Source organism: Xenopus laevis, chromosome 1L (genome assembly GCF_017654675.1).
Source record: "Xenopus laevis strain J_2021 chromosome 1L, Xenopus_laevis_v10.1, whole genome shotgun sequence".
NCBI classification, from domain to species: domain Eukaryota; kingdom Metazoa; phylum Chordata; class Amphibia; order Anura; family Pipidae; genus Xenopus; species Xenopus laevis.
The window spans coordinates 104,280,621-104,298,649 of NC_054371.1; the positions used below are offsets into that span (position 1 = coordinate 104,280,621).

General features: G+C 35.8%; 1 protein-coding gene across 1 annotated transcript in view; it reads left to right on the forward strand.

Annotated features, from left to right (window-relative positions):
* csgalnact1.L (chondroitin sulfate N-acetylgalactosaminyltransferase 1 L homeolog) overlaps window positions 1-18,029 on the forward strand; it is a 221,106-nt gene that overhangs the window by 145,277 nt on the left and 57,800 nt on the right. The gene's annotated exons all lie outside the window — the stretch shown is intronic.

Here is an 18,029-nt window from a genome sequence, read left to right on the forward strand (position 1 = left end):
TGGCGAATAGTAAAATTCCAGTTCTTAAAGGGCCAGAGTGTGCTAAATCTCGAAAATCAAATTAAATTTTTTTAGTTCTACCCTTGATAAATCTGCCCCCAAAGTAACATAGGTGCTTCCTCTTCTTTATAGTATACAGTATCATGCAGTGATTTGTTAAGATATATTTAAAAAAAAGAAAACTCTCCAAAATATGCAAACAGAGCATCGCTAGCCCTTTTCCACCTTTTCATTGATACACAGTTTATTGACATTTATATAGAGAAAAATGGACTTTATCTTGCCTTTGATTAATATTATCAGGCACATCATATTCACAATAAAGTTAAATTATGCTCTGAACTGGTATTCATCCAGTTATGCCATTATTGAAAATGCAGAAATGGTTACCACTATAATAGATGTAGATGTAGGTTCCTACATTCTTAAATACCTTTTATTTTTTAGGTTCATAATTGTCATTACTTTTTCCCCTAGTCCTAGTTTATCATTTTACCTGCTGATCCTTATTGCTGATTGCTCATTATATATTACTAATATATAATCCTTCATATTATTTTTATATGTATGTTATATTGAGTAATTTTTCAAGTTAAGATGTCATGGAGTTCTCTAATTTTTTCATCTGAGACTTTGAATCCCTGTCAATAGTGCCTTTGATATATTTTATTATAACTGCGACTTTTATGATGAGCAGAGGCTGAAATTTTGAAATGTAAATGAAAAAAAAAAAATATATATATATATATATATATATTTTGGAAGAATAGCATAGAAGAGAGAGATTGAAGCATAGAAGAGAACTGAAAAGATTGTGACAGGCTATATAAATATGCAGATATAATATTTTTGATTAATCGGGCTGTCAAAAATGTTCTTTGCACTATAGAAACATAACTCTTTTTTTCAAAGTAACCAGTTTTTCTGAAATTCCATATCAGAAACATACTGTCAAACAATACTTTATATTAGAATTAAAATGCATATACAGACAAAAATGTTCCTTTTAAGTTGTTTCATCCTCTATATTTGATAAGAGTCATAAATGTTGGAAGGCAACTTTTGCACACAAGTCACCTCTTCCCCCATCTCTGCCAGTCAAAAGAACTACTGTAACAAGTTTCTAAATCCTACCTGTAGTAGTGCAAAATGCAGAGCCTTCAGATCCCTAGTAATACCAATATAAAATTTGCTTTTCGGTTCAGTGCAAATATAGAGCTCCAGGCTTTTGAACAGTAGGAATTCAGTTCACAGTGTCAATGCAGAGCCAGTATTGCCCAGAAGAGAACTGCAGACATCACAGTCAATACAATACAAAAAAAACAGACACCAATACATCAAGGGGATCTCGTTCTCAAGGGAAGCTAATTATAGGACGTTGCTGCATGTTTGCTCAAGGTGAACTGTATTTCTCTTTTTATTTATTATAGGCACACTAGCTATCCCATCAAACAGCAGAGTTTTGCCCTCGTTGTACTATGGTCTGTGCCCATGTGCCATCTAGGACATTTACTTAGATCACCTCATACCTGCTTCAGGGGTTGACCCATGAATCATTTACTCTTTATCATTGTGGTGTGCACCACAACCTTCTCTTTTACACAAGAGGCCTCTAAAAGATCCAGAGATTGAGATTGATCCTTTGTAAAAGGAGTGAGTTGTACCCCCATATGATGCATGCCATTTACACAAGAGGCCTCTAAAAGATCTAGAGAAGTTTACCTGTGAACCCTAATCATTAACATACATAGTTCTGTATTGAAAATGGGGGGTCTGTGAACCCATATCATTGATCAATCCTTTGTAAATGGAGTGAGTTGTACCCCCATATGATACATGCCATATTTCAGCAGAGGTAAAAAATATGATTTTTTAAAAACAAACCAGAAAAAAATTTCCATGTTATAAAAAGTTTCCATGTTCCATCATATAAATTCAGACAGGATTGCAGCACATATTTTTTTACCACCAAAAAACAGATGCACAAATGAATCATTTGACTAAAGGTTAAAAAAAACACACATCCAAGATAAAAAGTGCAAAATTCCTAAATGGCATCTTTTAGAGACCAGTGGAAAAATAAATGTTGTGTATGAAAAAATACACATTTCACAACTACGCCTTCCAACATTTCCAGTTATAAAACTGGGATAATTTAGTTCACTTTCCTGATGTTCCAGGTCATGCCCCAGTTATGTTCAGACAGTCAAAACCAACTGTATGCCAAAAAAATGAAAATAAAAATCTAAGAAATAATCATACTGCCTATACAAATAGTTAAGAAATCAGATAATTAATTGCTTCTTAGTGTTACGGGTTCTTTAATAGAACATGTCTCCCTCTATTTAGAACCAGCATATATAGGTAATTTGGAGCTAGATGATCTTGTTTTGCTTGCCCTGCCTTGTATCCAACAGCAGAACTGCATATTCTCCTTTGTGCTATAACAAAGCCATGTAACTGGATCTCCTAAACCCTAAACCTACATGACTGTTTTTCGAAATACTGCAAGTGGGTCTAACAAAACGATAAACATAGTATGCCGTGCATTGCACAAATTAAGGCTTCTCATGCATCACTGAAGCAAAACCATTTAGACGACCACAACTATAAACCAACAAATCTGTGAAATTCTTTTCAACCTTCCTTTAATTCTAAGTGATGTTTCTAATATTGTAATGTGTATTTAAAGCAAATAATATTTCTCCTGAATCCCCTAATTAGCCTGCAGCCCACCAGCCAGCTCTGTAGGCTCCCCCAGTTTAACTAGCTCCACATTTTCTAAGAATGAAATACTGTACAATATATAGTGAATAAAGTACCCCCTCTTGTAAAATATAAGGATATTATAAGTTACCGAGGAGTTTCATGACCATATAAAAACACGAGGCCGAAGGCCGAGTGTTTTTATACAGGTCATGGAACTCCGAGGTTACTTCTAATATCCTCATATTTTACAACTGGGGGTACTTTATTTATTATAATACACAAGTTTCAGTGAGTCATGTGACAGAAATGACATCAGAACTCACCGTTTATAACTGATGACATCAGAACTCACCGTTTATAAGGATATAATTTACAGGATATTCATGGCTTTTGTGTATTATATATATATATATATATATATATATATATATATATATATATATATATATATATCTGTTTGTATTGTATTGTAGGTATATTTAGATGGATTCCTAGTACAGATAAAAAACTGGGTTGTCTTCCTTGAACACTGTTTTTAGAACAGTATTATTACTTGTTGCATTTAATGACTGCTATTGGAAGTCTTCAGATAATATCACACCAAACGATTCCTCTGCTGGAATCAACAACAAGAAATATAAATGCTGCCTGATGCCACCCATTTTCTCTTAGCAGTGACTAGGGCTGCCACTTTCGGCAACTCCAGGCAGGGGGGTGGGTGGTGACACCACAGGGTGGGGGTGAAGTCACGGGACGAGGACCATGCCATCAGGGGGTGGAACAATCGCTGCATGAATCAAGGAGAGTTCTGTCCAGATTTCTAAATTGGGATAACTGGGCAGGCAGTTTTCATTCAGACAACACTCCCAAAATCCAGGCTGTCCAGGTGGCAACCCTAACAAGAACAGGAACACCATCTGACTGTACATATAGCAGATTTTGGCCCAAAAACCACTGTTTGCTAACCAATCCATTTTGTATGCTACCCAAACTGGGGCCTGGAGCAGTGGTAGAAGGGGCTGAATACAAATTAGGGGATAGAAGAAAGGATGTACAATGCTTGGCCTTACATTAGTCTAAAAATTACACTTGGAAAATTGCAAATAAGGATTCAACCAGCTACCTACATTTAAATATTTGTAGCTATAGGTAATCTGTGGTAGGCTAGAACAAGTAACATATATTCTTATGACTTTTTTCTTGTGACTTTTTTTAGTCTGTTGTGGGTTCCTTGAAACTGCTTTGATAAGCAGTATTGTGGCCCTTTGAAAGACTGACACTAAAGCTGGCCATAGATGCAAAGATCCCATCGTACGAATCATCGTACGATCGGACTTTCCCATCTCCTGACCCGCCACTAACCATTCAGATCAAAGTCTTACCAGTCAGATTAGTTAAAGAACAGATCAGCAATGTTCTGCCCCTGACAGCAATCGTACGATATCTATGTCCAACCAAAGCTAGTGACAGTCTCCCACTGAAAATCGTACGATCGGCAATACATGCAGAGATATTATCGGCAGCCGACAGAAATTTTCTAACCTGTTCGATCGGCCAAACGACCGATCTCTGCCGGACGAAAAATGTCGGGACTCTCCACACACGGTCCGAATATCGTACGAATCCTCGATACGTATGATCAGATCTTTGCGTCTATGGCCAGCTTAACAAAATGGAAATGAGTAACGCAGATAAAGGCAATTAAATATAAAAATAATTAGCTTATTAGGCCACAGGCTTCATTAGGAATGTACTGTAAGTAATCTGAACATAAATGATAACAGCAAAAACACTTCAGTAGTATACTAAAGAGAAGGAAACAGAAAAGAAAGAAAATTCTATAAATACAGTGCAGTCTAAGGATCAATTCAACTTCCCAGGGTGGGTTAAGAGACTGCCCTAGCTATCCTATCCTATGCTGACATCCACATTCTAATAGTGCTTTTACAAATTTTATTTTACAAATACAGGGTGCATTGTTTTTCAGTCTAGAACAATATATGTGCTGCATACTCATGATATAGAAAAAAGAGAAAAAATCAATACTTTGGATAAACAAAGATCTCTAAGACAAAAATTCTTAAACTGTGGGATTACCCTTGTGGGTTTCAAGAATTGAATGACTTAAATGCAAAAATGTAACACTGTTTTTTCTTTTCTATATTCAGCTTTAGAGTTAAACTAGATGTGAGATTTTATGGGTCAAACTTTATCTGACCCACAAGGCAAAACATCTACAAAATATGATACTCCCCTGCATTAATGTAAATCAGATCAGATGTAATGTAAACTTGGATGAAATATTTTTTTTCATACATCTACATCCAAACGTTTTTCACTACATCTAGGGGCAGATTTATCAAGGGTGGAAGTGAAAACTCACATTTTTAAATTCGAATTTTGAGGTAATTTTAGGGGCACATTTACAAAGCTCGAGTGAAGGATTCAAATTAAAAAAACTTTGAATTTCAAAGTGTTTTTTTGGCTACTTCGACCATCGAATGGGCTACTTCGACCTTCGACTACTACTTCGACTTCGAATCGAACGATTCGAACTAAAAATCGTTCGACTATTCGACCATTCGATAATCGAAGTACTGTCTCTTTAAGAAAAACTTCGACCCCCTACTTCGGCAGCTAAAAGCTACCGAAGTCAATGTTAGCCTATGGGGAAGGTCCCCATAGGCTTGCCTGCGTTTTATTGATCGAAGGATATTCCTTCGATCGTTGTATTAAAATCCTTCGAATCGTTCGATTCGAAGGATTTAATCGTTCGATCGAACGAATAATCCTTCGATCGTTCGATCGTAGGATTAGCGCTAAATCGTTCGACTTCGATATTCGAAGTCGAACGATTTTAGTTCCTAGTCGAATATCGAGGGTTAATTAACCCTCGATATTCGACCCTTAGTAAATCTGCCCCCTAGTGTTCTTCGATTAGGGAATAGCCCAAATTAGAATTTAATTTTAAAAAAATTTGAAAATTCGAATATTGAAATTTATCATGTACTGTCTCTTTAAAAATTCGACTTTGACTATTCACCATCTAAAATCTGTTGAATGGCTGTTTTTGCCTAGAATCTATTTGGAGTCATTTGGTGGACTTTGGAAAATACTTAGAATCAAATTTGATCGAATATGATCCGAAAATCAAATCGAACGATCGAATACAGCCTATTCAGAGGTAGTTAAAAAATTTGATTTTTTAAATAAATAAATTGCCTGTAAAATCTAAAGGGTGCATGGATGTTCTACTTTTTTTACTACGGTGAACTCGTAGTCTGGTTTTCTCAAAAGGTCTTATGACCATGGAAAATAAAACGGTTGGTGTATAAAACCGACATAAATAAATGATCGGTTATACATATGTCCCATCATTTGGATTACGAAAAGAGAGGGACCATTTGCTGCTTCGCTCTATGCCCCTGGCCACTTCCCTAGTTATACCCAGTCACGTCACTGATCATCTAAAGCCCCGCCTAATTTACTTCTAGTCTTTTAGAGGCTCGCAATTCACTACTCTCCTGTGGAAATCTTGAAGAATTGATTAAATTTACAGAATACTACAGAAAGGGGAAAGTGGATAACAATCTGTTCTCAGATCTGTATCAGTGCATTGTATACCAGTAAAGGAACTGAGACTCATGGCACATTCCTTAATATTAGACACAGCATGTATTAAAAGATGTAAGAAACTCTCAGAGGTATGCCACTTGGGAGCAATACTGTAGAATAGAGGATTTTAGGGAAATATACAGCTATTCCTCAGCTACCAGCTTGTTGATTTTTTCGCAGATTTATTAAATTTTAAACTGGGGACTCTTGTATTTTTAGCAGATATTTTACCCATTTATCAAAATGTTATTAGGAGAGGATTTGAACAGTCTAACACTATTTTGAAGTGTTAGAGCTCATCTGCAGTGGTCTCTAATACACCTCTGAATTATTGATTCCCATGGTAAACTACATGTAGGGATGAGGGATTCTTATATGTTTTTTGTACTGGAACATATTGTCCAATTGAGGAAAGTAAATTGCTAAATTTGAAAAAAGAAAAAAAAAGTGCCATATTTTTTTTCACCAAGAGGTTACCCTAATTAATGTTCTTAAATTTTATATGAAGGCATGATAAAAATGAATTACATTTTGCTATTTGATCCTTTATGATTATTTAGCATAAGATTTATATGGTAATCAGCAAGGTTCTTTCTTTTGATAAGATTGTATATAGTGTTAAATACATTTAGTTGTTATAATTCCTACGTCTTCTATACAGTCGTATAGGGAAAAAGAGTATACTGTAAATTATGCACTTTCATCCACTAAAGAGCTTAGCTGATATAATGAATATAAATATAGCTGATTATAATAAATGTTTTCCAAAGCCATCTATCTCTGGTGAAAGCTATCTGAATATTTTAACATTTACACTAACCCAATTCAATCTATGCTGTATTGATTTACACAGAATAGATTCAGGCACCATACAAATGTGTGACTCTGCTACAGACCAAATCTATGTATGTAATTGTTATTACTCTATAGCCTTAACGACTGCAGCCTTTAAAGCCTGCTTTATGTGCAGATATTTCAGAAGACAGCCAAGAAGGGAAAAGGAAATAACAGTGGCAGTGGGGGATGGGAAAAGGTATTGCACTTAGCAAATTAAAGTAATAACTTTAGCATTTGAATCTTGGCAGAAGACTGAATTAAAGTAATGATGTTGATTCCTTGTTAGACCATTTTCATTTCAGTCTCATCAGTAGGCTTTTGATATATGGCCTATTAAGAATTGGGAGGTTTGCCAGATATGCAATCTAAACCATACCCTTCTCTGTACAAATTTATAGGTGAGTTATGATGAAATCCCTCTGGAATAGCAATGCAGTCTTCAGACCAAGACAGTGATTAAGAAGAAAAGCATCATAATCTGAGCCAGTACCGTATTATATGGAAGTGTTATCAATAGCTTGTATTTGGCTTTGTTTTATAATTTGCAAAGCAAAAATTTGAAGGCTGATTTTACAGTCTTTGCCTCTCCCTGCCTCAAGTGAGGCACTAGGAAGAACAGAGGACAGAAGGTCTATATGAGTTTTATAAGCCTGTTGGCCATTGAAAACAGCATAGTAGCTTTATTAAATTGAGGTTTTTAAAAGAAGCCAAATTAATTTGTAGCATTGGCACCATTTAGTTCCTGTTTAAGAAAAAAAAAGAAAGGTTCAACTCCCCACATAAGGCAGCAAATGAATAATAATTCACTGATGGTTAGAAAGAATGAAGGAAAGAAACTTACCCAGAGAACTTTTTTTCAGTTCTTACTTTAGGGGCAAATGGGATTCACCCCCTATAATGCCCATTTATAAGATTTAAATAGTGCTGTTGCTTCTTCACACTGTTACAATAATAATAATAATCTATTGTTACAATTTTCATTGTTGCAACAAAAACAGCCCATGTTCTTTAATTTTTTTTATTACAATTGAGTGTATTCCTGGCTCATTAGGAAATGTAATAAAATTCCCAAAAAGAACAAATTTGCAAATAAAAAATTAGCATGTCGCAATGTAATATTCTTCATTCGGCTTTTATTGCATTGCAAATCTTAATTGTTCATTGCGAGCCTTAAACACCTGCTTGAAGGAGGAGTAAATATTTGAAGTAAACGTAACAACGTTGTCATTAAGTTTTATTATATACACTGGACACTATTGCAAACTATAAAATTCTCATTTGCGATCCTACTGTTGTGAGGGGCAAAGTGTTCGCAAAGGCAAAATTGTTCACTTTGCGAACATTTGTTTGCATTTTGAACCAATTGCGAATGATTTTTGCATTAGCGACCAATGCTACATTTCCCCCAATGACTATACTACAGTATATTTGCTAGGTGGAAATGTTCTAATAAAGTACATTTACTTTTACAAGGTAAAAAGTGTAGGTAAACCGGCTATAACATGGTTACATTTCAATCAGTGACAGCAAACAAATTGAAAAGCCAACAATTAACTTTAATCCAACTGAATTACCTTGAAGTTTGAAGAATCCATTGAGTCGTGACATTTATTTGTCTGACAAAGACTGGCAGCTGTTCTCTTTCCCATCTACTGCCTGTCTATTTCTCTGTTAGATTTATTGAGAGACTCCAAATCCAAGTAATTCTATTACACAGCTCACTCTATCGAGAGCATGCATGTATAAAGGAGTTTTATGAGATGGAAAGGCAAAATAAGGGCAACTGGGCATGCATAAAGAGAAAGAAAGTTGCTGAATGTTAAGTAGCTGATTAGTACAGGTACTACAATTAAGAATATCTAATAAGAGACAGGATAATGAAGGGAGACTGACCCACGACAGGGGGAAAAAGAAGGCAATGGCACAATGTAAATTTAATTTTTATTACATTTTATCCCTCCTCTCCCATTCCTGAAAAGGTGATTATTGCTAAGTGTGCTTCTATGTAATATGGTTAATAAAGAGAAATGTAAAATAATAAATGCGTATTTTTAAAAAATGAAGAATAATATGAACCTCTCAGAATGTCATAGTTGTTTGAGTAATCAGCTGCAGAACATTGGCTTTCTGGCCTTCTGATTTCTAGCCCATTACCCCTAATGATTTCTCAACTTATGTGCTATGAATATACAAAGAAAAGTTGCCTGGGCATGAAGGTACCAGAAAAGTAATGTTCCCTGTTCTACATTATTTAACTGATGTATTAGTTTAGATCAGAAGACAAGAACACACTGACGATAGCTGATATGGAAAGGTCAATCATTCAAAAGAAGAGCAGTTTTAGTATGGTTCAGTAATATACCATTTTACCAGATGTATACAGATTCAAAATACTGTACACTTTGATGTGTTTTACTGTAGAATATACTCCCACAAAATATTGAATAACCAGTTTAAGATCTAGAAAATACTGAATAACCAGTTTTGAAAAAAACAGCTACCATCATAATACCAAGACAAAACTCTTTGCTGTCTAGTGTTCAAATTTATATATTTATAAGGGTGAGGTGTGCATCTTTAACCTATAGAAGCTCTTTTTTCAAATATCTTGTGATAGTAGTGGCTCCACATTTAGAGCTCAAATGATCTGTTCGGTAAATGTTTACATTCAGCGGCGTACCTACCGGGGGAGCATGTGGTGTTCTTAGGTCAGGGCCTGCACCCTCTCAGGGCCCCTACGGCAACTCATGCGCCACTGATTCCAGACAGATTATCGCTGCTTCACGTCCCGCGCCAGGGCCCGCCCCCCTCTAGTTATGTTACTGTTTACAGACAAGTTTTAAGGCAGGCACAGTCTTCCTTCCTCTGCTGAAAAGCTGATTTCAGCCCCTACCGTGAGTAGTAAGCTTTTCCGTTCTAAACCCTTGTGTGGGCTCCAGCATGAACACACATGCTTAATTTCAGAAATAAGCGAAGTGTGTTCATGCCGGTTCTGGACATGAAAGTAAAAGGAAAATACTGCTTGCGGTAGGGGTTAAAATCGGCCTGCGGATTTCAGCAGGCTGATTTCGGCACCAGCCTTAGGATGTTTAAAAAAAAACAAGAAACACTTAATTTTTAGAAGTAGTCACTTTTATTAGTTGTACAAGATTATGTATTTTATTCTTTGCATTTATATAAATGAAGTGCTTTAAAGCCTTTGTGAAAAAAAATGGTAAAGGTATACCACAGGTATGGAACCTGTTCTTCAAAACCTACCAAAAATGTATATTAATATTAATAAAAACCCCATAGGATTGTTTAGCATTCAACAAGGATTTAGTACTTCTAAACTGGGATTCAGTACTGTTTTATTATTATGGAAAAAAAGGAAATAATTTAAAACATTTTTAATTATTTAATTGGAATTGAGTCTATGGCAGATGGCCTTTCTGTACTTCAGAGCTTTTTGGATAATGGGTTTCCGGATGGTGGATCCCATACCTTATCATATATTGAATGTTATGGAATACCTAACATTTCTTTTCAATATTTTTTTCTCTTACTGATCAAAGTCAACCGCCTAATGTTCAGGAAGGCTATATCATGTAGGGCATTTTAGTCCAAACCATATTAACATGTATGGTATCTCTTATTAGAAAATCTGATATCCGTGATGCTTCAAATTATGGAAAAATCCTGCTGTCCATTTTAAGCAAATAGTTCTACATGTTTTGTTATTGCCTTTTATTCTATAATAATAATAATAATACAGTACCTTGCACATGACGATAACTAAACTGTGAAAAAGCATTCTAGAAAATATATCTTATATCTGTATTAATTAAAAGCAAAAGTGAGGGATGTGTGAGATGCCTACAGTAGCTTTATCCAAAGAAGTATTAATTAAGGAGTGCATGTGATCTTGTGATCTTCAGGACAAGATCCTCAAGATGACCCTTTGACAATGTAATTTTTAGAAAATCACCTTACAAAGGGCAGCAATGTGCAATCATACATTCAGGGTCAGATTTACTAAGGGTCGATTTTCAAAGTTAAAAAAACTTCGAAATTCGACCCTCGAATTGAAATCCTTCGACTTCGAATATCAAACTTGAAGGATTTTTAGCGTATTCGATCGATCGAATAGAAATTGTTAGATCGAATGATTAAGTAGTTTGGATCGAACGAATCGAACGATTTTTATCGATCGATCGAAAGGTTTTTTTCGATCAAAAAAGCTTAGAAAAGTGCTGTGGAAGGTCCCCATAGGTTAACATTGCACTTTAATTTGGCGAAGTATGAAGTCGAAGTTTTTTCTAAAGAGACAGTACTTTGATTATCAAATGGTCGAATATTCAAACGATTTTTACTTCGAATCGAAGTCGAAGTAAATTCGAAGTTGTAGTATACTATTCGATGGTCGAAGTATCCAAAAAATTACTTCAAAATTCGAACTTTTTTAACTTCGAAAATTCACTTGAGCTTAGTAAATCTGCCCCTCAGTGTTTAAGGGATATGGGTGGAGGGAAGGCATTGTATTGCAATGGATTAAAACAATATTTTTGGGGTGGCAGGATTTTCAGGGTGGCATGCCGCCCAGCCGCATCTGCATTGTTTCCAAAGTACTAGGGATGTGCAGGAGATTTAATAGTATATTTAAATTTTACATGCGCCAATCCCCATTTATTTGGACCCACCCAAAGGAAATTTGAGCATGCGCACAGGTGAAGGAGAGTGGTGGTGAGTGGTGTCTGGTCTAGATGTAAATCTGTTTCAACATTATGATTAAATTTCATTCATAATTTATACATAAATATAAACATAACAATGATAACAAATAATTTTGGCTTAAGGCAAGAAAAACACCCTTTTAGTGCGTAATTTAATTTTCTTTCCAATGTAAGTAAGTTAAAATGTTAAAACCAGTACTGTTATTTAGAAGGGCTGATTAAAATTTTAAGGATTAATTGTTAACAGAAGTGAAGTTTAAACAGTAATTATTTGTGATTCTATACAAATGTATATCATTGTCAGTTCTTCAAAAGGACCATATGCCATTTTTTCAATTTGTTTCTAAATTAAGCAAGGGAATCAATGAAACATTTTCTCAATTGGCAACATCAGTGATTTTCATTCAGCATTTATTAGAAGTACGGTTACTGTTGTTTATATATTAAATTGGCCAGGTAGCAGTTGCAACTGTTTGCAAAACTAAACATATAGTAATCCTTTCTGAGGAAACCCCTATATATAGGTCTGTTTACAAAGGTACTGCACCACAGAATCAGTTTAGATGGCGTAACCATTGTGAATTTTGTTAGTAGCATTCTTTATCAATGTCAGACAGCCTCATTACCCATGCTACTGTTGTTCTTATGCAGAGATTCATTAGTCTGTATAGGGTTTACGGCATAAAAAATAACAGGGCTAATAGAGGTAAAATAAGCCCACAAAAATCTCAAAATGCCATTTGTGACAGCACAGCCCTCCTGGTACATGGCTGCAATTAACCATGTGTAAAAGGGCAGGAAGGTACATGGAAGCCTCAAAGTCTCACACACGGAACTCTCACTTCCCCTTCCTTTTTTCTCTCTAAAATCCACAACAACTTTATTAACAAATAAGACTTGCAGTAACAATAATAACATTGGTAATCCCCAACAGTCCCCTTTACACACAGACACAAGCAGGAGAAAGAGCTGCAGCCAGTTGTGAGAGTGGGAAATTCAATGACCTTTTGGTGTTTGTGCACATTGTGGATCTCAATCCTCCCTATAAAAAAACTATACAGAAGGGAAATGATTTTCTAACTAGGGGTCACTGGTAGGTGACTTGTTATATAATGCACACTGCACTGAGTGTGATGAAAATATATAGTGAGGGTGGCTTCCCAAACACATGTAACTATTTCAATTTTGCCATATTGCTTAAAAAATCTTCATTGTGTATGTGCTGCCTAGTTTTTTTTTTAACAGAGCATCTTCTTTTTTACTGTTAATATTCTGACATAGATTTATGAGTTTAATTTTACATGGTATTACAAATATTAAATGCATTACACGTGCACAAGTGCTCACACACACTATCAAACACATACACGCAATATCCGACTAATTATTAAGCCCATTATTTATTGCTAAAAGTTTGGACTCACCCAAATAGGTTCTCTGTGGCTGTAAAAGATAAAGTAATCCATGAAGAATGCAGAACGTTTAACAGATGTCTTATAATTCAGACCTGTTTTTTTTTTTATAGAGAGGCTGTTTTGCAGTAAGTAAGGCTTCAGGGTTGGTTTAAAAGTAGAGGAAGATATAGTTACTTTAGTGTTTACATGAACAGCGTGGTAATGTAAGCTAGAGTACGCTAGAGTAATGTGCCATTGCCTTAAGCTTAACTGCAGGGTAAAGATAAGGCATAAAAATCTCAATATATTGCTATGCAGACTATTACAGATTCTGGTCACTGTTATTTTGGTACTAGGTGTTTAAAGTAATAGTATGGTTAATAGAACTTCAGAGCAGAATCCTGCACTAAAATCTATTGTTCAAAATAGCAAACAGATTTTATAATATTTAATTTTAAAATCGAAGCCAGGCTAGAAATTTTGTTAGTTTCTCAGGTGACCTCAGTCATGTGACTTGTTCTCTGATAAACTTCTGTCACTCTTTACTGCTTCAAGTTGGAGTGGTATCACACCGCCTTCCTTTCCCCAACAGAACAATGGGAAAGTGACAACATTACATCTCCATGACACCTGCATTGCTAAAATTGCTCAGATAGATATGAACACTAGATATAAGAATAGCACTAAATAGTAAAACACCAAAGTCTGGCTCACCCAGGCACAAGCTGTGCAGTTCTGGCTGATGCGTCAATAGGTGCAACTATGGTTGATTTGTAACATTTGCACAATTATATGGAAGTGCAAAGAGAGCACTTTGATGTACCTTTAATGAATGGGGTTTTACATGCAACTGACTGCAGGAAATGTTGTGTAAATGCAACTACAGTATTGGATGTAAATGAGCCCTTATATATGACTATGAAGATTTTCATTCATCCAGGTCATGGTATATCTAAATAAGCAATTCAAAAAACAACTGGACTTGCTGAGTAATTATTGAAGACGATTCACTACTCGTCCGATCAGCTTCTTCAGTTCAACTGACTGGTGTGGGCTTGGCATATAGACTCTTCCACTAATGCAATCACAACGGCACATTGTAACTGTTCAGAGAGGTGACATAAAGTTCACAAGGGAAGATGTCCACGGGAACAAACTTGCCTTTTTGGACTGTTTGATATGCACCCAGGGGGGGTAACTTCAAAACGGAAGTATACAGGAAACCCACTCATACTTATCAATATCTATTGTTTGATTCCCACCATCCGCTGGAACACAAACTGGGTGTCATTAGATCTCTGCACAACAAGGAGGAATGTGTGGCAACTAATACAGCATCCAAGGACAAGGAGCATAAACATCTCAGAGGAGCTGAGTGTGTGGCTACCCAGACTGGGCCTTTGTCAAAACAGCAGCAACCAAGCCCAACAGGAACACCAATCGAAATATCCACCCAGAGACACATAGTAGGCGAAACATAGTCATCCCATATGAAGCTGGAGAAACAAACACCACGTCCCTGTGTTTTTCAAACCTAGCAACAAACTGAGACAAAAACTGGTACACCCAAAGGATACAATGCCTAAAGAAAAACAAAGCAATGTGGTATACGCAATCCAGTGTAGCGAGCACTGATCTATACATTGGGGAGACAAAACAACTGCTCACCAAGCGAATGGCTCAGCATAGGAGGGTGAACTCTATAGGGCAAGATTTGGCTGTCTTTCTACACCTAAAAGACAAGGGACACTCCTTTGAAGATAGCAGTGTCCAAATGAATAAAGAAGACCGCTGGTTTAAAATAGGCGTGAAAGAGGTGAAAGAGGCGATTCATGTCAAGGTGAAGAAAACATCCCTGAACAGAGGCAGGGGCCTTCAACACCACCTGTCTGCTACATACAATGCTGTTCTAACACCTGTACCTAGGCGGTTTCAGAACATTTCACACATCCATTCATGCTACTCTCACAAGTAACACCTTTTTCTAGAAGTTGCATAACACATTGGTAGGGATGCACCGAATCCAGGATTCGGTTTGGGATTCGGCCAGGATTCGGCCTTTTTCAGCAGGATTCGGATTCGGCTGAATCCTTCTGCCTGACCGAACCGAATCCGAATTTGCATATGTAAATTAGGGGCAGGGAGGGAAATCACGTGACTTTTTATCACAAAACAAGGAAGTAAAATATTGTTTCCCCTTCCTACCCCTAATTTGCATATGTAAATTAGGGTTCAGATTCGCATCGGTATTCAACCAAATCTTTCATAAAGGGTTTGGGGGTTCGGCCGAATCCAAGAAAGTGGATTCAGTGCATCCCTACACATTGGTAATCCTATCACAGTAACTACACAGAATCAACACCTCTGTGTATTTCAGATGTCACCTCTCTGAAGAGTTACAATGTGCCTGGATTGTGGCTGGATTAGTGGAAGAGTCTATATGCCGAAAACATCCCACACCAGTCAGTTGAACTCAAGTTTTACTCTTACAAATATTCCAGTACAAAAGTTGTTTTGAATCTCGTTCTCTTGCCGATCTATTGCTGATCTATCATAAGTTTAATAGCTAGGACTAAAGTAACCCACTGTTTACATACATACATACATTTTTGGGTCGGGAAATCCTGCTTTGTGATCTCAGGATTTTAAGGCAACTCGCACAGATGTCTGAGATATATAAAGCACCCATTGTGTGATCCAGCAAGCAGACTTCCTTTTATTAGTTGTGCTAGATTTCCTACTCCATGTGGATAAGAACAAACAAGGAATATATTATATAATGAAAACTAACTTGCTTAGTTAATATTTAGATAAAAATTCCTTTTCTGCCACCAACAGTAATCTAGTGAGGTTGACTTCATTTTGTCAAAAGTAATATTGTCCTATTGTAATCCTTATTCAATTGTATATATGGCTATATATAAATTATTCATGCATGCTTTCTTACTAAACTTTATGTTGGACATTTATCCTTGTAACATGATTTAACATACTCCCCATGGAAATCTAGTAAGTAAAGAATCAGATATAACTTCCTTCCAGAGATGTGTATTTATCTATGCATATCCTGATTTGCATTAGAAAAAAATTGTAGACAGTCCTGTCTTTATTCTTCACATTCATTTAATGTGAATGTTTGTGAAAATGCAACTGTTAAAGGAAAACTATACCCCCAAAATGAATACTTAAGCAACAGATTTTTTATCAAATTAAGCTACAGTTTATATCAAATTAAGTGGCATATGAAAGAATCTTACCAAACTGGAATATATATTTATGTAAAAACTGGGACCACCATTTTGTGATGGTCTCTGTGCTGCCTCAGAGATCACCTGACCTGAAATGACACAGCTCTAACTGTAACAGGGACAAGTGTGGAAGCAAAAGACACAACTCTGTATTTTAATTGGCTCATGTGACCTATCAAATTTGTTTCATTTGGTGTGTTTGTGTGCACAGTGAATCGTACGATCCCAGGGGGTGGCCCTTATTTTTTAAAATGGAAATTTTCTATTTAGGATTACCCAATGGCACATACTACTAAAAAAGTATATTATCATGAAAATGGTTTATTAAAATGAAGCAGTTTTATGAAATATCTTTTTATAGAGAACTACATTGTTTGGGGGGTATAGTTTTCCTTTAAGTGGATAAGTGCTTATTATGAAGGCATATAGAAAAAACATCCTATCATTTTCTGTATTAAAATATTTCAGTTTTCTGTGTAATGTCTATTTAAGTAGTGTAAGGCAGTCTTTAGTTATTAAATATATCAGTTTCACATAAAATTACATTAAAAATTATGTTGAGTTGTTTCCTGTCTGTCTTTACTTTTATAGCCTAGTCTATTTAAATGTGTTAAATTTTACTGGCAATCAGCCCAGTTCTGTAAACACAGATATTACTAAAATTTCAAAATTAAATAAAACTACTTTTCCCAGCACTATCATAAAAATATTGCAAGCTCTATACCTCTACCTCTATCTCTTGTATCATTTATTCGTTTTTGTATGGTATGTAATCTGTATGTTCAATGTATACGCCAGATAGGGCAAGGGATAGGGTGCTTCAGAGTGGCCATAAAGACTGAATAGCCCCTACATGGTAGTTATAATAACAACAGTAATAATACATTTGGACTTTACGTGTCTTTAGAAATTGGGGCTAGTGACATGACATTGTCTAGCTACAAGGCTAATAAAAGATTGATTTTATTGGATGTCACCTCTGAAGATACTTATTTATTAAGTGCAATCATAGTTGTGGCCTTGCAAATTGTGCTATATATTATAAATTTACACCATTCGCTATTTGTACGTTAATCAACCCCTAGTGCTTGTATGCACAGTGCTCCTATGGGGCAGCATCAGGAACGGTGCTGGGTGGACATTTGAATTAAGAAAAATATATCAAATCATATAATATTACTAAAAATATTACAAAATCTACTCCCCAGCTCACCGATTTAGGTATTCAGGTATTTAGGGTTCAGAATCATGCACTTAGAAATGGTGGGAGGAAATACCTGGACATAATTGGTCATTAGTAAGGCGTATATCTTGGCCTAAAATGTCTTGAATTAGATATTTTTGCATTTTAAGTGGGTATGCAAAATAAATTGTGTCTTTGTATCCAGTTTGGCATTAGAAAAGTAATTTTTCAGATGTGAAAAAAGTTGATATTAAACTGTTACCAGTCATCTCTGATATGGTAAATATTATATAAGTGCCTGTTTTTCCGAGTTTTCAAGCTGATTTATGCT